The 22,474-nt window shown below is 42.3% G+C and overlaps 1 protein-coding gene across 4 annotated transcripts in view; it reads left to right on the forward strand.

Annotated features, from left to right (window-relative positions):
- The window catches only part of PRICKLE2 (prickle planar cell polarity protein 2), a 367,969-nt gene that overhangs the window by 209,960 nt on the left and 135,535 nt on the right, over positions 1–22,474 (forward strand). Inside the window, exon 1 of one of the 4 annotated variants that reach the window (XM_055259216.2) lies at positions 17,728–18,869. The exons of the other annotated variants lie outside the window; for them this stretch is intronic. The gene's annotated coding sequence lies outside the window, so the exon portion shown is untranslated. Of the gene's footprint in view, positions 1–17,727; positions 18,870–22,474 lie in introns of those variants that run through there. 4 annotated transcript variants of the gene reach the window in all.

Consider the following 22,474-nt stretch of genomic DNA (forward strand, 5'->3'; position numbering starts at 1 on the left):
GGTCCTAACCAAAATTAGTCTTCTTGTTTCTGAGCCTCAGTTTACTCATCTCTGAGATGAAGTGATTAAATCTGACACCTTCTAACATCTGTTTTTCTTAATAATCGTAACTGACATTATTATAGCACTATTACTGTGTGTCAGGCACTCTGCTAAGGGCTTCATCTGCATAATCTCCTTTAATCCTCAGAATACTATTATCTGTCCCCATTTTACACTGAAAGCCTCAAAGAGGTTGAATAATTCACACAGCTAGTAAGTGACAGAGCTGAAATTTCTACCCAGGTATGATTGATACCAGAATCTGTGTTCTCATCCTCTACCTTATATGAACCCCAAAGTAGCATGTGACAAGATAGGATTTCTAAAATGATTCTAGACCACTGGTTCCCAAGGGGGGCGATTTTGTCCATCAGGAATATTTGGCAATTTCTGGAGACATATTTGGTTTTGACGACTGGGGAAAGGGTGGCCAGTGGCATGTCATGGATATAGGTCATGGGTACTGCTGAACACCATGCAACACATGGCACAGCCTCCAACAACAGAGAAATTGGCATGAATTGTCTATAATGTGAAGGTTGAGAAATGCTGTTCTAGGCCCAATAAAGAAATGGGTACATCATTGAAACTTTCTGTTTCCTACTGTCCACAGACAATTTTTTAAAAAGCTGTCTTCAAGGGATGACATTCCTGTTTTTAGAGTTTTTGCACACATGCACGTCATAGTCCCACTTTCAGTGCATGGTTGTATTTAAAAGCCACAGGTTTTGGTATAAGACAGACCTAAGTCCAAATCCCTGCTCTCTCACTTTCTGTTTTTCTTTGGGGCCATCACCTAAACTCCTAGGCCTCCTGTTTCTCATCTCTCAGATAGAAATTATTATTCTCTATCTTGGTATGACTGGGATATAGTAAGTGCTCAATAAGTAGTTATCTTCTCTCAGCAGTGCCTCTCTTTCGTTTTGTAAATATCTCAGTCAGACTGTGCTCCTCTTACAGATGACTAGGTATGCTCTTGGCCCCATCGTTAATGCTGGCAGGGTGCACAGATTGTCATTCACAGACTGATGCTCAGTGTCTTAGACACACAGGAACTGGAGTGGGTGAAGTGTACCCAAAGAGAAGCAGCTGTAAAGCAGTGATAGCCCAATGTGAGTGTAGGGGGAGGAGCAGTAGAAGCAAAAGAATCCGGGAATCTTGGCCCCTGGCCAAGGCGTCCACTGAAGTGGACTCTCAGGGTTGGCTAGTTTTATTGTAGAATAAATTGTTACTGTGTACTGTAAATGGAAAATTAACTTATATAACCAATCAAACAATCTTTGTGATTCTTTGTGGAGCATACCACCCAGATAAGCTGAAGATTTATGTATTTTCTTTTAAAATACCTTTTCTAGGGTAGACAGGGTGGGAAAGAGGGTAGAAGTTGAAGAAAGGGGGTTGGGAAGTGATTAAGTGGAGGAATTTCCGTAAGGAAAATGTGCAGTTGGATATGCCGCACTTAGTTCATGAAACGTAAGTTAAAATGCGAGGTTCTAGCTAGACTGCTAAGAAGGTGACATTAAATATGCCCTTTTCCTTCTTTGAGAAAAAGATCATTATTATGATGTGCACATTATTTATTTATTTGGGGTAGTGTGGGGACAGAAGAAGAGGAAAGAAAAGCGGGATGAAGGTGGAAGGCTCCAAATGAGACCTCTGATCCCTTAAGCTGCTTGCAAAGAAGAGAAAAGATAATTAGAAGGCACACCTGGCATCCCAAGCTTCCCAAAGAACCCTTCAGCTCATCTGAGCAAAATAGTATACATGGAGGGATTTCTCTCCACGATCTCTCATTTGCAGGGTATGAGGTGAAGAATGAGAGGACTGATGTGGTAGAGTATTATTCATTTTAATTTTAGGACATGTTTGGATACCTGGTGTAGGGAAACAAAACAAAATAAAACATTTTCCCTTGCTTTGGCCAATGCTGAAGGCATGATTGGCGCTGCCGACAATCAGGCTCTTTTGTGTTGCCTTCCCAGACAGTACTGCTGACGTGCTCTCACAGCATTCCTGTGAAGGAAGCAGAAGAGGGATGATTTCTGCAGCTGGACACAGGAAGAAACAGCCTCTGAGATGGTCAGGGTCTTGCTCAAGTTGAAAAGTCAAGGACAGATCAAGAGCTGTGGCCCTCATCCCTGAATTCTAAACCAGGCTTCATACCATGGTGGTATTGGAGCACTTTAGAGACAACTGAGATGAGGGGGTGGGGATTCATATAGTATAAAATACTGAAAAGCTGGTAGGTGTTAAAATATACATGCCTGCACACAGAAGTACATAACCATGTTATATACATATATACATGTATGTGTATGCACACATGCATTTATGTCAATATAAGAAGATGAATAAGAGAAACGAGCAGGATAAAAAATGTGAGCTGACTCTCCACCCTGGTGTTTCAGAGAGAAGAACTGGGGACTGTGGAAAAGTGTAGAATGTGTCCCCACTAAAAGAGGGCTGTATCAGTCAGCTCCAGCTGGTTGCTGCCTCCTGGGAGCTTGAGCTCAGTGTATCCAGATGTTGTTGTTAAGAGGAGCCATTGTATAGGTAGAGAGCTGGGAAACTACAACTTGTAGGTGCCTGTTTTGATAAAGTTTTATTGGAATATAACCATGCCCATTTGTTTGTATATACTGTCTGTGACAGCTTGCATACTGTGACAGCAGAGTTGAGTAGTTGTGACAGAGGCTGAATGGCCTTCAGAACCTAACATATACACCACTTGGTCCTTTACAAAGTTTCTCGACTTCTGGTGTAGACCCAATAGTATGCATATGTGGGCCGAATTCCAGCTCCAGGCCACCAACTGGCCATCCTGGACCCTCAGAGGCTCCTCTGTCCTCTGCCATTGCTCACCCCTTCCTCCTCTTGGCCCTAAAAAGCAGTTGTTGGGGATTATTTAGACCATTGGTTCTCCAAATGAAACCTGTGTGCCTAATCCCCTGGAGAGCTTGTGGAAACTCAAATGACCAGACTCCACGCTCAGAGTTACAGATTCTGTAGGTCTGGGTAGGGCCAGAGAATCTGCACTTTAAACAAGTTCCCTGGTGATACTGAGGCTGCTGGTCCAGGATCATGTTATGAGAACCGCTGGCTCAGACACTCCATGCTGTGGGGGAGATCTCAAAGCACCTGGCCTACTAAGCAAGTGACTAAGTTGTCCAGAGGAGAGGAATTAATTCTGTAGGCCCCATGGGACTGATTCACTGAGGCATTTCATAGCCCACACAGGGACTTCAAGCAAAGAATTCTGTGGATCCCTGGAGTCCTACAGAGTTCCTGTATTTCCTCAATTTGAAGAGTATCCCTTGGGCTCCATTCAGGCCCAACTCCATTTAGCCTGCAAAGAGGCATTAGCTGTATATAAAATATTCAGTATTTCCCATCATTGGTGGTGCTATGCAGAGGAGCTGTAGCTTGTTTAATCCTTCATTCACTGACACAAGCACAAGAAACTTGATTAGACCTGAAGTACCTGTTCTTCCAACTGTTTTCCTTGGCCTGGTCAATCTCTTGGTGACCTGATGGCCTCCCCATGTAACTGGCCAAACCCAGGTGTCCCTTATATCACATTCGACTCAATCCTAGGATGGAATGGAAAGAACACATTCAGCAGGCTAAATGAACATTTTATTTATTTTTTGAGACAGGGTCTCTGTGGCACAGGCTGGAGTGCCGTAGTGTGAACACAGCAACCTCGACCTCCCAGGCTCGAGTGATCCTCCTGTCTCAGCCTCCCAAGTAGATGAGACTATAGGCACATGCTAGGCTAATTTTTTTTTTTTTTTTTTTGGGTAGCCATGGGGTTTTGTCATGTTGCCCAGGCTGGTCTCAAACTCCTGGGCTCAAGCAATGTACCTGCCTTGGCCTCCCAATGTACTGGGATTACAGGCATGAGCCACAGCACCAAGCCCTACGTGGAAAATTGAAGAACAGTAATAAATAAAAGAAAAAGGAAATCGATTCAGAAATTAGATGGATGCTTATACTTAATAATTATTTTGATTTCTCTGAGCCTCAGTTTTCTTATCTGTGGTAAGGAACTATAGGTATAACCTTGAAGGGTTGCTGTGAGGGTTGAATTAGATTTGTGTCTGTAGTAAATGTCACCTACAAATCTGGCTTATAAATCACCTCCCCTCCCCTGTCCCTGTGGCTGGGAGCGCCTGATAGCAATTATCTTAGAGATTCCCAAAGGATTACAGGATTATGGGCGTTCAGAGTGTCTGTGGATAGCACCTGGTGGCTCAGATTTGGCTCTGCCAAAGGATCTCTCCAGGAAGCATCTCCATGTTCCCTGGGCAGCTATCTCTGGCCACTGGCTGACTGTAACTTTCTTTCATTCCTGGTGTTTCTTATTGCAGAATATGTCTCCCCTCATCCCAGCGAGCTGAACCTCCTCTGTGTATCTTCGTGTTGGCCACGCTCCTAACAGCCCTTCCTTCCACAGCTGCCCCAGCTGTGATGAGTTGAGCAGAGTGGATGCTGCCAGCCCCCCCACCCCCCAGCAGGGCTCTGTGTGCTCCATTTAAGGGAAGAGGAATGTGGTGCCTGACGGATGAGTCAGAGGCTGCTACCTCGCCGTGTGGTGTGTGGAGCCGGCTGTGAGGTGCGTGCCTGGCCCCCTCAGAGGAGGGTGCTAAATAATTCGCCAAGGCAGTCTGCTCTGACATCCATCTGGGCCTGTCCCCTGGTGACCCTGAGGATGCACCAGCAGGGCTCCTGCTTGCTGTGGCATCTCAGGGAGCTAGAAGAATAAACAGGCAGCCTGAAAACTGCCCTGGCTGTCAGGGATTCCATGGGCTTGGGTTGTGTAGGCTGATTGGTGTCTGCTGATGGCCACTCAAATCAGAGGGCTTCAGATGCCCTCGCTGTACAGAGCAAGACTGATAGTGTGTTTATACTCAGACTTGATAAACATTTAGTAAGCACCTGCTGTATGTTGGGCAATTTTACCTGCATTACCTCATATAATTCAGAAAACCCATGTGGCAGAGATTCTTAGATGAGACTCAAAGAAGGAAAGTGACTTGTCCCAATTCACACAGCTAATAAGAAGGGTTAGGGACAGAACTTGCCTTAGCCCACCTCCTGCCTGACACAGTGCCTGTTATCCAGAGGTCCCTGGCAACAGGGGACCTTTTCTCCCTCTTCCGGACACTGGCTCTCTTGGTGATTCAGACCCCTACATGTTAGTCCTAATACTACCAAGTTTTCTTTTTTCTTTTCTTTTCTTTTTTTCTTTTTTTTGAGACGGAGTCTCACTCTATTGCCAGGCTGGAATGCAGTGGCGTGATCTCGGTTCACTGCAACCTCCACCTCCCGGGTTCAAGTAATTCTCCTACCTCAGCCTCCCGAGTAGCTGGGACTACAGGCAGGCGCCATCATGCCCAGCTAATTTTTGTATTTTTAGTAGAGATGGGGTTTCACCATGTTGGCCAGGCTGGTCTCGATCTCTTGACCTTGTACCTGCCTGCCTTGGCCTCCCAAAGTGCTGGAATTATAGGCGTGAGCCACCACGCCCAGCCAATACTACCAGGTTTTCTAAAAGGAAGCATGTTGTGGTATATAACTATAAACCTCTTCTGTTCATTTCAACTGTTTCAGGTTCTGATACCTGCTTCTTATAGTTTGGACCCTGCTTTGGTCTGGTCCTCCCCTCATCAAGATGGTGGCTGCGAGGCCATTTTCAAAATGATAGCCTTGTCCACTGAACTTCTTGCCCTCAGGGAAGGTTGACAGTCTTCAGGCAGAATTCCCTGCAACCTCCTGCAGGGTTTGGGTTAGCCTAGGGGTGGAAGAGTGAAAGACAGACTGGGAGGAGGAGAAGGGTGGACAAACAAACAAGAAAGGGGCTTTTTCTCAACCTGTCAAGCCAAGAGGAGTTAGTTCTGCAGTTCTAGGAAGGTAACTTTTGCACAATACATCACACAGAATTTACCTTCATGGCCACTGTCTCCTTATGATATGGATAGGAGGCGGGGAAATACTAGGCAGAAAAGGGTGGGGCCCCCCGCTGAAGCCCTACCCTCAAGCCTGGATGCATGGCCCAAAGTGTGAACATGCATTCCTGTTTTCCTGCCCAAATTTTGCCTTTTCCAAAACTAACCTGGCCTGCCCTGCCTCCCATCCTGTACCCATAAAAACCCTAGGCTCCACTGGCAGAGGAGCAGGGCAGAGAGGTGGATTGGCGGAGTGGCAGAGTGGCAGGAAAGGAGAGAAGAGAAGGAGCTGAATGTCCAAGAGAAGCAGCTTGATTTCAGAGGGATGGCTTGGCAGTGGGACCTCGGAAAAGAGTTCGGCCGGAGATGGCCGAACTCCAGGAGAAGACTACCTTCCCACTCAATCCTCTTTCCAGCTCCCCATCCCACTGAGAGCCGCTTTCATTGGCAATAAAATCCTCCACATTTATTATCTTCAATTCATTTGTGCAACGTGATTCCTGCTGGATGCCAGACAAGGACCGGGGTGCAGACGCAAGAGGCTGTCACACTGACCCTCCACTGAGCTAACACTTAAGCCATCCACAGACGCCAAAACTAAAAGAGCACACTGTAACATACGCCCTCTGGAGCTCTGGGGCTCATAGACAATCCCTAGACACTGCTGCGGGCTTGCACGGAGTTCTGCTCCTGCCGATTGCCCAGAAGTGCTCGTCCTGGCCTCTGAACCCACTCACCTGTGTGCTCCCCATCCTGTGAGGGGTTGAGAGCTGTAGGCTAAGTAAATGAGCCAGCCCCTTCACGAGTCCCACAAAGGGGTTAAGGGAACTATCCCATTTCACTCAGATGCAGAGATCACCCCAGCATGATAAGTGGGAAGATCTATGATTACTGTTTGGCAGATAATAATAGTACCTTACACTTACTGAGCACTCCTGGTGTATTTGACACCATACATAGTACTTTGTGAGGATATTACAATTGTCACCGTCATTCACGTTTTTCAGAGGAGGCTTCTGAAGAGCAGAGAGGTTAAATAACTTGTCCAACATCACACAGACAGCAAGAGCCACAGCCCAAGGATCAAACACAGACTTCTTAATCCTAATACCAGGGCGAGTTCCATTATAGCAGGACTTTCTTTCAAACCAAGATAAATTAGATGTCCTTTATTTATTTATAGCAAGTTATTTATAGGTCTTATGGAATATTTAAGATTAGAAGGAACAGAGCTAGGATCCAGTTCAATGGTTTGAAGGATATGTAAGCTGTAGCTACATTCCTCATTCTCTTTTTTTCATCAGTCACCTGGCTGATGAAATTCACAGATGTGACAGGGTCCCTATGCTGTGATTAGCTTGGGTTACTAATTGTCATAACCATGAATAAAGAGCATCAGCTGTGGCAGTTTATGGTTGGCTGTGGCATACACAGGATAGGCTGTGGGTCATGGGCATTTCTTCTTTCATTTCTTTATTCAACCCATATTTATTGAGGACCTACTATGTGCCAGGCATTTTTCTGGGCCCTGGGGATAGAGGGCTGAATAAAACTGACATAAAGCAGCATAAACAAGTAAAACATATCGTGATCTAAGTATGCTAAGTGTTGGGCATCAACTTCCAGTATGGCAGTGTGAGGAGCATGGTAGAATCTTTAATCAACAAAACAATCATATGCTAACAATTATTTTAAAATATAAGCAACCATTTAAAGTTTCTGGAAATTGTCCCAAGGGTATACAACAAATGGAAAAACACAAGGAAATCTAAATCTTGGTAAGAAGAGTGAGAGTCTATGGCATTTTAACCATGATCCTCTCTTCTCCAGGTACCCCTGCCACGTACTGCCCCTCCCCCCACTACACACGCACAACGCAGATCAGTGTGATGGAAACTCCACTCCGGGTGTGTTCAGCTAAGCAGATTGGGCTCTTTTTCCACCTAGCTCCTATTCTAGGGCTTTCACACTGGGAGGGGCAGCCTCAAAGATTGGCAACACGCTACCCTTGCAAAGGAACCCAGCTTTCATCAGATCAGACTGTGGAACAATTTATGCCAAAAGGAATTGTCAGAACAATAGAGCAATCAGCTAGTGATTAGTGGAGGTTAACAGTTGGGTGTGATATCAGTAGGAAAAGTGGTCTCCGGCCCTCCAAGGAGGGACATCAGAAGCTGCACACTGCCAGGGAAACAGACTGAACTCAACTTGTCTACGCAGCCACTAGACAAATAAGCAAACAACAACAAAAAGCTCCAGAAGCGGGGCAGGGTGGTGGTGCACAGTCAATATCCAGAATTGCTATAATATATTATCTACAATGTCCATTTTTCAACAAAATATTTTGAGACATGCAAAGAAACAGAAAGGTGTGACCTATATACAGGAAGAAAACAAAAGTAACTGCCCGTGAGAGGGTCCAAATGTTGGAGCTAGCAGACAAAGACTTCAAAGCAACAATTATAAATGTGTTCAAAGAACTACATGAAACTTTCTAAACAATTAAAGGAAGGCATGATGACAGCATCTTATCAAGTAGAGAATATCAATGAAGAGAAATTGTTAGAAAAGAATTATAAAAATGAAAATTTTGAGTTGAATAATATAATAACTAGAATGAAAAATTGACTAGAGGGGTTCAAGAGTAGATTTAATCTGGTAGAAGAAAAAAATTGGCAAATTTGAAGATAGGTCATTAAAGATCGTGTACTCTGAAGAGCAGAGAAAAGAGAGTGAAAATAAATAAACAGAGCTCCTAAGAAATGTGAGATACCATCAAGCACACCTATATATGCTTACTGGGACAAGTAGAAGAGGAGAGAGAAAAAGCTGAAAAAATATTTGAAGAAATAGTGATAGAAGACTTCCCAAGTCTCATGAAAAATATTAGTCTACACATCCAGGAAGCCAAAGTACTCCAAGTAGGTAAGCTCAAAGAGATTCACACTCCAACACCTCATAATCAAAATGTTGAAAGACAAAAAGAAAATCTTGAAAACCGCAAGAGAAAACAACTCATGACATATAAGGGAACCACAGCTGACTTTGTAGTTCTGGCAGAGACCTAGAAGAATGCTCTTAAAAAGCAGAACTGAAGTACAAGGGAAAAAAGAAAAAATAGATAGATGAACTTTATCAAAATTAAAAATCTTTATGCTTCAAAGACAATGCCAAGAAAAAGAATATACCCCACATGATGGGAGAAAACATTTATAAATCATATATCTAATAAGAGACATGTTCCCAGAATATACAAGGAACTTTTATAACTTACTAATTTTAAAACATGTATGCCCAATTTTAAAATGAGCAAAAAATTTGAATATACATTTCTCCAAAGAAGGTATGCAAATAGCCAACACACATATGAAAAGATGTTTAACATTATTAGCCATTAAGCAAATGCAAATCAAAACCGCTATGAGATATTACTTCATACCCACTAGGATGACTATAATAAAAAAGACAACAAGTTTTGGTGAAGATGTGAAGAAATGGGGAGCTTCAGATATCACTAGTGAGAATGTGAAACTGGAGTAGCACTTTGAAAAACTGGTGGTTCTATGAAATGTTAAACCTACAGTTACATGACCCAGCAATCCCACTACTAGATATGTATCCAAGAAAAATAAAAAGCATGCACCCCACAAAAACTTATACATGAATGTTCATAGTAGCATTATTTATAATAGTAATAAAGAGTGTAAACAACCCAAATATCTATCCATTGATGAATAGGTGAATATGATGTATATTAGTACAATGGAATATTACTCTGCCATAAAAAGAATGAAATTCTGATATAAGCTACAGAATGAACCAAAAATACACTAGGTAAAAGAAGCCAGGCACAAAGGGCCACATATTATATGATTCCACTAACATAAAATGTCAAGAATAGGCAACTCCATAGAGACAGAAAGTAGATTAGTATTTGCCTAGGCCTGGAGCAGTGGGACAAGTGGGGAGTGACTACTATTTACTAGAGAGTTTCTTTTTGGGTTGAAGAAAGTTTTAAAGTTAGATTGTGGTGATGGTTGTACAGCCTTATGAATATACTTAAATGGGTGAGCATTATAACATATTAATTATATCTCAATATAACTCTTCTTAAAAGAATCTAAGGAGAAAAATAAAGTAGGGAATGGTTTGGCCATGTTAGGAAGATGCAGGAAGGATGTCAATCTCAGATAGGATAGAAAGACTTAGACCTCACCAAGGCGACATTGGACTTGAAATGGTGACAGAGCAAGCCATGTGACTTTCTGCAGGAGGAATATTTCAGACAAGTGCAAAGACCAGGAGGCACGCATGTGCCTGGCATGTTTGATGGCCAGTGTTCACGTGACAGGAAGGGAGAGAGTAGCAGGAGATAGTGTCGGAGATGCAGTAGGACCTAGATCTCCAGGAACTTTTTCTGAGATGAGCTGCATCACCAATGTAGTCTTGAGCAGAAGCATGGCATGCTCTAATGTTTGTTTTCAGAGAATCAAGATGACTGCAGTTTTGTGAATAGACTGAAGGGGAGCAATAATAGACCAGGTAGGAGGCAAGAGTTGATGGTGACTTGGAACTTCATCCAGGAGAGAAATGGCAGTGGCATGGACCAGTGTGATAATGGTAGAGGAAAGATGTTAGATCCTGTGTATATTTTGACAGTAGAGCTAACAGGATTTGCCAAGCGCTGGAAAATGTTCAGTGTTAAGGACCAGATAGTAAATGTATTAGGCTTTGCAGGCTGTATGTTCTCTGTTACAATGACTCAACCCTGCCATTGTAGCATGAATGCAGCCATAGATAGCACATAATGAATGGTCATGATTGTGTTCCAATAAAACTATTTGCAAAAACGTGAAGCAAACCAGATTTGGCCTGTGGGATATAGTTTGTCAACCTCCTCTGAATTAGATGTCAGGGGTGAAGGAGGCTCAAAGGTATTTGTTCTCATCCATTGGGAGTGTGGAGTTGCCATTAACTGAGATAGCAAAGACTACATACAGATGGAGCAGATTGTGGGGGATATGGTGTGGACTCAACTGAGAATTAAGAGATGGAGTTGTGACATAGGCAGTTGGTCTTGAGAACGTGGAAAAGGTCTGGCCTTGAGTCATCAGCCTAAAGGTGTGTTTAAGACCCTACCCTAGACCAGAGAAGCAAATGTAGATATACAGGAGTCCCAGGACTGAGCCGCAGGTTCTCCAGCATTAAGCTATCAAGGAGATGAGCATGAGCCAGCAAAAGAGCCTGAGAAGGAGCAGCCAGAGGGTAGGAGGGAAAGCAGAAGAATGTGGCATCCTGGAAGCAAAGCTAAGAAGTGTTTCAGTGAGCTGAACTCCATCCTTTCCTTTCCTCCTCACAAGAGTATGTTGCAATGCAAATAAACATATATTCTTACAGGAATAATCCTGAAATTCCTCTAATTTCTAGATTAAAAGAAGCATTGTCAAACTTTTTATTAATTCAAAAAATGTTCATTAGCTGTCAGGCCACAAAGCAGTGGGTCCTGTGAATAGAATGGTGAGCCACAAAAGGCATGGTCTCTGCTCTTAGGCCGCATAGAGTCTGGTTAGTAAGAGAGAGAGGTTCATCACATAATCGTTAACATTGACCAAGGATGGATCGTCATAACTAACCAAGGATGTAGAACTGTGAACCCGAATGAGAGTCCTAAGGGAAAGGACACACATCTAAGAGACCTGCACTCTATGTACCGTTCCCTTGTACAAAGGAATCAATCTAATCTGATGGCCCAGGGAACCTTCTGTATTTTTCTGTTTTTAATAATACATTATTTCCAACACTTCACACCCTAATGGGAACACACCTGATTTTTGTTTTTAGAGGAAATTTGTGATCCTCTGAAGTAAAGGAAGGAATATGGGTTTTGTCATCAGACCCAAGACCAAACTTCAGCTGTGGACCCCTGTATCATTCTTTTATCCTCTTTGGACCTCTGCGTCTTCATCTGTATGATAGGGGATAATAAATGCTACATTTTTGGTTTATGGTGAGGACTAAATGAGATAAAGTATGCAAGATGTCTGGTATGTCCAGTCCTCCTCATTCCTTTAGGAAAACAATATTTCAGTTTGTACATCTGTGACATTTTGTAGTAATAATTTTTCTTGAGCAGATCTTCGTTGCCAGTTTGCTACTTTATGAGGCAGAGAGTTTTTAGCCTTTTTCTAGGATATCATTCGTTTTGCCGATGTTCTCTTCCAAGAGAAACGTGGAGGAACCTGAGTGTCTGTATTTAGGCAAAGCATCCGTGTACAGTTCTTTGTTGTTCTCCTACTCCTTTACATAAAGAAAATTCAGGTTTCAGCTGTTTAATGAAAATTAGTAGTTCCCAAAACCTGCCATTATAAGTGCAGCTTTCTTTGTCTAAGAAAAAACCATTTGCTAGCACATCATGTCAGTTTAACAATATTTTCATGGAAATGTGCAGTGGTATGCCTGGTGAAATCATTGATGCAATCTTTAATCTTTTTGTGGGGAGGGAGCAAAATCTTTAGCACTCTTTCATTTTGATGTGCACAGTCTAGCCTGTCCATATTTCTCATTTTAATTAATGTAATTAAAAGAGGATAAAAGGCTGTGTTAAAATTTTGTGTGTTAGATTATTGGGATCAAGAATAATTAAAATGTATGAAATGTGACAGATTCCTAAGATGATAGGGAAAAAGGAAGGCCCCTTTTCTGAATTTAAAGTGTACCAAATTATTTTTCACAAGATTTAGAAATGTCCATGGATAAGAAGCATTTATGATATGGAATCTTCACAAATGGACAAGACAGAAGGCTTGAGGGGGTGCTTGTCCTTATGTTATCATGAACAATTTTATCATTTATATTTGCAGCTCTCCTTCCTGTTGCCTTCTTTGGAAACCAAGTGGAGAATAATATTGATTTAACACCTACTATATGCTAGGTACTCTACAAAGTACTTTATATATCTCAGTTCATCTAATCTTACCGAAGTCTTTGATAAAGAGATGTCTCCATTTTATAGATGGTAAAACTGAGGCTTAGAGGTGAGTAGCTGTCATCTGCTAGGTCATGCTGCTAGGAGGTAATCAAGCCAGATGTGAATTCAGGTCTTTTTTGTTGGAGTTTTTCAATGACAATACTCTGCCTGTTGCAGGAGGCAGATTATAAGTATGGATGAGAAATTGGCTAGAAACTGTTGAGGATAGCTCTTTTGAGCATTTCTTGTTTATGAATGCAGCTCCACCTTTGTGGGTACCTCATGCATCTTTACCTACATTGTAGAAGCTTCACATGTTTCAAATATTTATTTTCTGTATGGTTACATGGGTTGCCTGTTGTTGCTTGAAAGTTAATTAAAATTTACAATATTTTATTTTTCTTTGTTCTGAGGTAAAACAGATGCAACTTTGATCTCTAATACTCATTTAGGAACATCATAGCTTTTTAAATGTTAAACATTCCTTTGTTTAAAGACATTATGGGTTTAATAGATTGTCTTTCGTTTCGTTTAATGTCTTTACATAGCACAGATTAAAATGGACAGCTATGGCAGACATTACTGGGGTCCTCCATTGTCTGTTTTCCTTGTTCTTTGTGAGAATACAGTTCCCAGCCTCCTTGCAGCTGGGTGAGGTCATGGGACTCGTCTGACCACTAAAAGTGATATCATTCATCTCCAGGCTGAGGCACCTAAAAGCCTCTTCAGTTCTCTCTTCTGCTGTTGTTGTAACTTGGAAATTATTCACTGAGATCACAGAGGCACAAGAAGGAAGCAGAGTAGATCCCTGAGTTGCTACTTAGAATGGAGTACCTGGAAAGCCTCTGGGCCTCCAACCAACTTTGCCTGAGAGAGAAATCAAACTTTCTTGTGTTAAGCCATTGACATCTGGGAACATATGTTACTGCATCATCACCTATGCCAGACCAACTTACATGACAATTCTTTGTCAGCCTCCTTTCCCACATTTACTTTATTAGACTTTGAAATCTAAATATCAGGATTACCCTTGAGTAATCCTTTAAATATAAGCATGCGCACACACAAATGCACACATTTGAAAAAGGAAACCTTATTAGATGAGTGGTTTGAAACTTCAGTAATATCCCTTACAACAATTAGAATTTCCCAATAGAAGGGCCAGAAGGTAGTAATCTAAATGAGCTAGGATGAGTGATGTCTATGTTTTTAAAGTTCTCCAAAAACTGAAACACTGCTGTTTCCTTGAGTGGTCCATGTCAGTTCTTATCTCAATATGCAGAAGTCTTCCTTAGGTCCAAGAAAGTTTTTAAATGACCCAAAGAGGAATGAATTTAGGACCCTCTTTAGGTCATTTAAAATCCATTCCTTCTTATTATATACCCGTAGAAACAGAGATTTAAAACTTGTTCATTGCAGCCTTCCTTGTTACAGCTCTTCATCTAGGAGGCTACCACCCTTCCTGTCACTTACCCTTCCCTTCTGTAACCTGACCAGTAGAGATGTACTTGACCTTTCCCTGTAATCCTCTAACAAGGTGCTGCCTAAAGCTGGCTAGAATGGAAAAAATGATTTCATTTTCCAGCATGTATGGAGCTGTGTCTTTGTTATTACCTGCCAGTGTCATGTTGGTGCTGTTTTGCTGTCTTGTGTCCATGCAGACGTCTCTGAATTCTGCATTTGTGTTGATAATTTTCCTTCCTACTCATGTTCTTCTTCCTGCCTGGAACACCTCTAGCAGAAGGTGCATTTGACTAAGGTCAAATTTTTGCAGCCTTTTTACACTCTGGATTTTGTGTCATGCTTAGTAAGGCCTTCCCCCACTATAAAATTGTTTTTTAATTTCAAAAAAGTAAAAGCGTTTTGACCTTGGGCCTGATCCAGATCATACTTTTCCTGGTTCCTGATCACCTCTGCCATAATTAATTTTGTCTTCCTTGCCCTTTCTCCTATATACTATATGCGATTATGGTCATTTGTATAAATATCCTATCATTCTACCTAAACAGAAAGTTCTGAAGGTCGACAGTTGCATCCTTGTCTCCTGACAAGAGTGTCCTCCACTTCACAAATCCCTAATAAACATTTGGTTGAGTTTCTCATATGTATTACCTGTTCTTCCCTGCCTTTACTCACATGAAGTTTGCTGTCATCAATGTGGAATTTCACTGTTTTTTAGAAAAGCAATATGAGTTTTGTTCCTATTTACTAGGTCTCTGAAATTTTTAAAGTAGTTTTTTGTCACTTTGTCTAATACCTACCAGTATAATTTCTAAAAATCCTCATTAGAATGGTCTCCAGGATGAAAATAATGACCACAGGGAATTAACAATCCGTGGATTTTGTAATTTTAATATTCTGTGTAAGCGTGATGCATAGATATCCAGCTTCCTCATCACCAAGCTGAGCTCACAGAGCGTGTGCTGGCAAAAGGACTTGGGCAGCATGCTTTTGTGCCATCCCTCTCTTGAATGCAATTAGGCCTTTGAGGACTCTGCATGCCTCCTACCATAACACACACCCCATTCTACTCTAATTGCCTGCTTAATTGTCTTCTCTCTGATTGCCAAGCTCTTTTAAGGCAGGATCCATGTGTATCTTGGTCACCATGTTGTCCCCAGACCCCAGCACAGTGACTGGCAAATAGCAGGAGCTTATTTAATGAATGAATCGATATATGAATGAATGGACGACGCATGTATTCATCTCAAAAGTATAGTTGTCTTGTCCTGGTGCATAGTTTCAGAAGAGGGGGCCCGCCTCTTGGTCATGTTTACTCCTTTATATCCTAGATTCATGCAATTCAAAGCATTTGTATTGTATCATATGGAAAATGGCATATCAGTGGCTCACCCACATTGATGGAACTTTGAGATATGCTCTAGGAATAAAGATGATTTTGCAGTCTTCCCTTTACCGGTTTCTCCCCACCTTTTGAATTTTAACTGGTTACTTAACTAATTTGTGCTGAAGTTAATGGTGGAAGCATGATTGCTTTTATTAATATTACCAATAGCTAACATTTATTGAGTGTTTGCTGTGTACCAGGCTCAGTGTTAAATGTTTCACATTAATTCTCATTGGATTCTCCCAATGGCCCCATGAAGGTAGGCACTATCATTATGCCCTAGGTTACATGTAAGGACCTCAGGCCTCAAGTCATAGACCTAGCAAGTGTCAGAACCAGAGTCTGACCCCAGGCAATCCATTTTAGACTCCATGTTATGTTGTTAATTCTTATGAAGTTGGTAGTCATGTGTCACATCTGTTCCAGGTGAAAATTAGTCTCTTGCTATGTTTCAGCTGTCTTCTTTATTTCATTGTTGATCACCTGTGAATTGCCTCTTATATAACCATGCTGATCATGAGTAGATGAGAGAGTAGTGTACCCATTTTTAATAAACTGAGGCATGGAAAGTTAAAGTGACTTGTTCGTGGCCACACTGGGTTAGAATGTCACTGCTTCCACTTGGCTATTGGGGGCCCCAAACTGTTAGATTTGTTAATTGACTTTTTGAAGGATATTGAGGTCGGGGGAGACCATCTGCCTCCCTACACGCTCTGAGTTCTGTGTGATGGAAACTGAAGGCTGAGTGTTATTCATTTGCTTGTATTTTATTTCTCTTACTGAGAAGTTATTCCAGGTCTCATGATTTTCACCATGAAAGGTCTTCTGGGAACTAGAGAGAAGCATTCTGAAAGAAGTTATTAAGCATTATTAATACAATTACATACAACAAAAGACATAATTTAACTTCCCCACATCCAACAAAGAAATTCATTTGAAGCTTCAGGAACTCCAGCTGGAAGGGCAGAGCTCATCAGAGTGGGTTCCCCAGGCGGGGGAGTGTGGGCAAGGAGCCGTGCTAGCTGCTTTGTCCTTTGGGACGCTTCTGTGCATGATGAAATATTCCTCACTCCCAGCCTCCCCAACCTTTCCCTCGCCCTTCACTTTCGCTCACAGTGCTTCCTTATCACAGGCACAGAGTCCAGAACATTGCCTGGCTCTTGCCTTTCTCCTGGCCCTGGATACTGCGCAGGCAGCATTGAAGGAATATATGATTTTAAACAATTAAGGATGACCACGGAAATACTCGGATGCTAGGAACAGTGATCAGCCTAGTAGATAGTATGCCTCGGTGAATTTTTCTAACTTCATTCAAAATATCAGAAATAGCTATTGAGTATGTGATATTGTGTTAATCTTCACCATAGTTCTGTTCAATATTTTACTTGCTTTAATTGCAGTAGCCCATAAGGTCCTTGAAAGCAGAGACTTTGTTTATACCCAGTCTTTAGAGCTGTGCATGGCATAGAGTACATGCTCAGTAAGTATTTATGGAATGAGTGAATGGTGCACATGAGGTTATTGAAGATCCCACAAGCTAAGTTACTTGCTTAAGATCACACTGCTAGCAGGAAGGGAAGGCAGGATGTGAACACAGGGCTCTTCAAATGTATAGATTCCTTTCTTCCAGATTGCTTGGTTAGGCAACCTAGTGGTGTAGAGAAATGGAGATCGGAGACCCCAAAGGTATTCAAGAAAAGCTCTATCTGAGGTCTAGGAAATGCGGGTTCTGACCCATCCTTGCTGAAATCCTGGTGTGACTTTAGAAAAGTCCTTTCCCAAGTTGTCTCCATTTTCTAATCTGTAAAATGAGGAGATGGAAGCAATGCTGTCTGAGGGTCTCAGGGTCTTCAGATGCCCCTGGGAAGGTTTATGCTCTGTCTTCTTCTGCATGCACTTGGAATTGGGGTAAGGGGTTAAAGGACAGCTGACTAACTCACCACCCAAGAACGTGAGGAAAGGAGTCACTTGTGCTTTATTTCAAGGTGCACAAAAACTCAAAGGTGACATAGTCTCAGGCCAAAAAACAAGCAATACCCCAAAATGAAAGTTGAAGAGAGAAGAGAAAGAAAAAAAAAAAAAAAGGAGAGGCATTTGAAGCCTTGACACAGCATTTAATTAAAAAAAGAGTGCTCTGATTCCACTCCTAGGTTGGTGCAGCATATAATCTGAAACAGGCGCTCAGGTTGATAATTGTGCCCAGATCTGGACCTTGGCACATAAGAGCACAGCTTTTAAGAAGAAAAAAATAGGCATGTGTCTTTAAAGCCTCTCTTCTTATATGTGATTTTTTTCATGCTCATTTGGAGGTTACGTAGCTGGGCCTTTGCATCCAGCAAAGGCTTCCTTCCCCTCTCCCTGGCTTGGGGATTATTGATTTGGAAGGCAAGGCTAATTTACATGTAAATAAATCTCAGCACTGGGTAGCGGGATGGGACGTCCAGATGCCGTGACTGACTTGCTGACATCACAGCTTCATTAGCATGCGGAGGATGCAAGCACTGCAACAGCGACTTCTCAGGCACCACCAGCAGCGCCACCGACAGTTATTATTATTTTTTGACTGAGCAGCACATTTCCTGGTTCAGTGGCTTGAGCTCTGTGAGCAGCTGACTAGTCAGTCACCCTGGGTCTGGCTCAGGATCAGCTGGTGACGCTGAGGCTGGAGTCTGTGACTTCTTCCTTCAGATTGTCATGAAGAAGGAGAATTAAGAGGAAACTGGGGGTCCTCCGGAAGGCGATCTGAGCACTCAGGCTGATCTAGAGGAAGAGTAGAAGTCATACTTTTTTTTTTCCCTGCTTGGTGAATTCCCCAGCAGAGTCTGGATCCAGCAGTGCTGTTTTCCCCGAGGGAATGTGGAGCAGCTCAGCTTGAGTCTGTTGCCAGCTTCAGGAAGGGTTCAGACTGAAAAGGGGGTTTGAGGAGAAGATGCTTTGGCTGCCTGAGGTCCTGCTTGGGTTCTTAGAAGCCAGACCCAGGGAGAAAGTGAACTGGGACAATTGACAAGCTCCAAGGGTCTGGCAGAAGCTTCCTCCAAGACTGGGCATTTCATCCTCCCTGGAGGTGGGTAAGAAATTTGCTCTAATTCACAAATTAAATAGCAATGTATTTTCTAAGGAGGATGAGAAAGCCAGATCTAGGGCCTTTGCGTTGGGGGAGGATACTGGGGCTTCATTTTCTTGGCCAGGTAGCATTTTTGGAGGCCCTCCGACCCCGTTTGCCTTTTCTATGCTTATTAGAAAGCTCGATTGCAAAGTGTTATGTCACAGCTCTAGGGAGTCTTGAAGAAACGCTTAAATCTTGATGCTTAAGAAGAAGCAGCGTTTCTCTAAAAGTGTAGCTTTCTTTAAAAAACCATAATAATATGGGGAAAGGGGCTAACAGACCAAATACCTGATAGTGTTCATGCACAGTAGTCATTTCAACACATGATGTCAGAAACCATTAAGGGATCTGAGGAACAAGGACTTAGCTGAGACTTCCAGGTAAAGAAATGGCTTTCACATTATTTAGGTTTAATTTTAGACAGTGCTTTCAGATTAGAAATGGTGACAGAGCTTCAGAATATGACTGCATAGCCTGGCTGAAACACATGATTCGGTTTGCCCTCTAGGCTGGATTTCTTGAGGGAGTGATCATAGTTAGTTCTCCTCACTCTTGGCTTCTTGAAAACCAATCATAGCATTGCTAATTTGCCATGGGGGTCTTGCAATGAAATACAGATTTTTAATCTCGTGGTTTTTTGTTATGTGGTCTTGGACTATGCTGGGGTCCAGTGGGACTTTTATGAATCATAAATAATCCAGGCTGGGCCAAATCACACCGAGGTTAGCGATCCATACCAGATGTGATGCCATCCACTAGTCCAAATGTGGCTCTTGTCTAACTTAGGCACATAGATTATTTCCCCAGCGAGAGAGTTCTGCTTCCCATATCAATGCATGTATGAGCACAGTCAGGGGAGGGCTCCAGTGTGCCATGAATATGTAGACATAGACTGCCGCGTACTGAATCTGCAGCTGGTAAGGCTGTGATTTGCTTCGCCTGCACATCTCTTCCCAAAGAGTGTTTTAAACCATCTCAGTGAGACTTAAACTAAATGAAGCAGCCTTGCCTCTTTGCTAGAGGCCAAATTGGCTGCTGTAATCGTGCTCCTCAGAAGGCTTACTGCCTGCTGATGGCTTTCACAGATGGGTCAGGATGAGTGTCCCCAAGGGCTCCGGAGTAAGTCAGAACTTTGACATAATTACCATATTTTAGAAATTTGGATTTGAATGCCTCGAGTGCCTATAAAGGTTTTGCCTTTCCATCAAATGCTCATTCCCCTTGGGAATTCTGTTTTTCATGTGAAAATTAAAACATACTGGCTCCATTGGGCATCTCAGTCTATAAAGATTCACGGGGCAGCCAGAAATAGTAAAATAGCATTGCTTGAATTGGTGTGTTTATGAAGATTTACCCATGAAATGTGAGGGGAAAAAATAGAAATAGAGGAAGAAAGATGCATTTATGGAAGCTTAAAGAATGAGAAGGGAACTTAGAGGTTAGATAGTATGAGATGATATTTATCTAGGGCTCAGAGTCTGGAGTAGGAAAGAGCTGAAGATACTTAGAGCGACCCATTCCTGCCAGTAAAGTGGAGAGAGCAATGGAATCTATAGTTAGGGTGATAGGTGTGAGGATTCAATGAGATGACCTATGAAAAGCACAGTGGCAGCCGCAAAGTAAATATTCAGTAAATATTAGCTGCTATTGTTGTTGTCATTGTTACCATTTTGTCATTATCATTATAAGTGTTGTTGCTAAAAAACATAACAGTATTGAAAAGGCAACGTGTTCACATCCATTGGCCTGCAGAAAGGTTTTGCTAGCAGAAAACATGCCATCTCTGATACTGTTATATCCAAATGATTCCCACTCAAAGAAACTTTCCACCCTATTGACTGAGTTGACAGAATAAAGTATATTATCCAGAACTACTGTATTTTGCAGAACTGAAAGTGACCAGCTGGTATAATGAAAATCATTTAGAACTAGCTGGGGCTTAGGCAGCCTTAAAGAAGGCATCTTGTTTTGGCAGCTGACAAGTCACATGTAGAAAGCTGCGGGGTCCCAGTTGGAATCAATGCATTTCTAGATTTCTCTTCTGCTTCAGCTATGCATGTGAGAGACAGTCCTTTTCTTTCTTAATTCTTTTCAGTGCAGACATTGAGCATTTTCTTCTCTATCCAGGGAGGCCATTGAATATGTGCTTCACTTGCTGGTTGGCTCCTCAGAAGTTCCAAGGCTGAATTTTTGCCACCATCTGGGTGCCTTCAGCTTATGGGTTGGCTGCTAAGGGAAAGGAATAGGCCTCCCCTGCCTGCCTGCCTACCCATGGCCCAGTCTATCTGCTTTTGCTTTGTGTCACTGCCATGGTACAATTTTGCCAGGCTCGTGGTCTGCCTCCTTCATGCCGGTGGGCCTACTGCTGTCACACAAGTGAACTGCTGTTTCTCCCTTTCCTCCCAAGATCGTTCTTTCTAATTTTGGGGAATTAGAACTCTGACACAGGGATCTGAAAGACAAAAGTGAATTAGAAGAGTCAGAGGAGTCTGCCATAAAATTCTTTCTCAAGAAACTCGAAACTGGGAGTTGGTCATTCCTGGTTGCTACTGATCTTTAGTAGAGTTGTGTTTTGCACGGAGAATAATATTTATACCTTGACCATAGCCCACCTCCCTTACTTCCTGATGGGATGTGTGATCTCAGGAGAGTTGCCTGACCTCTCTGAACTTTGGCTTCCTCATATGAATATTGGAAATAAAGTCCCCTGAATGCATGGGATTGCTGTGAAGATAGCGGCTATAATGCCCTTGCCCAATTCCTGGTACTGACTGGATGTTGAGCATATTTCCTAGTTAATCCTGATCTGTGAACAACAGGGGGCAGTAATTTTAATATTTATTTAACAGAGAAACTGAAGGCCAATAGAATTAAATTAGAAATCAATAATAACAGGTATTTGGGAAATCCAAATAAAATGACATAGCAGATGACAAACCGTGGTACCCTTCTAGTGCTTCTTTTAGTAAACATCAATTCCAAACGCTCTGAATTTGAGAAGGGCTCAATGACCCAACTGCACTGCCTGCCTTGAATTAGCAGAAACCTCTTTATTTAGTAGCCCCCAGGCTGTGGTCATTTCTTCTGTGCTGTCTGTAAACACACAAGAGTCAAAAGGCTCTGTCCCTCAGATAGGAATTCTGGGTGGCATTTGGATAAAGACTTTCTTTTGTGCTTAAAGTCCCACTGAAACCTTTCTCTGTTCATTCTCTCCGTGATTGTGGTGCTTATAAACAGGGAACTGCTGGTGACCATGAGCTATTCGCAAACTAAGAAGCTTGAGGATGAGGTATTGGCCAAATCTGTTTTCTTTGCTGATGCTTTTGAGTGACATTTGCCCCTTTGCTCTGTCTTAACCTGTAAACATTTAAAATGAAATGTTCTGGTTTTTATGCTGTGTGTGCATGTGTGTGTGTGTGTGTGTGTGTGTATGTGTGTGTGTGTGTATGAATCAAGCAGGGGTGAAGATCTCTTTTGGGGATTAAGTCAGTTGAGTTTGGAGACTTCGTTTTCTTTTTTCTTTGGCCTATTGTCTGAGCAGTTTATTATTTGGCCTCTGAAAA

The sequence above is a fragment of the Symphalangus syndactylus genome, chromosome 21 (assembly GCF_028878055.3).
Source record: "Symphalangus syndactylus isolate Jambi chromosome 21, NHGRI_mSymSyn1-v2.1_pri, whole genome shotgun sequence".
Lineage (NCBI taxonomy): Eukaryota > Metazoa > Chordata > Mammalia > Primates > Hylobatidae > Symphalangus > Symphalangus syndactylus.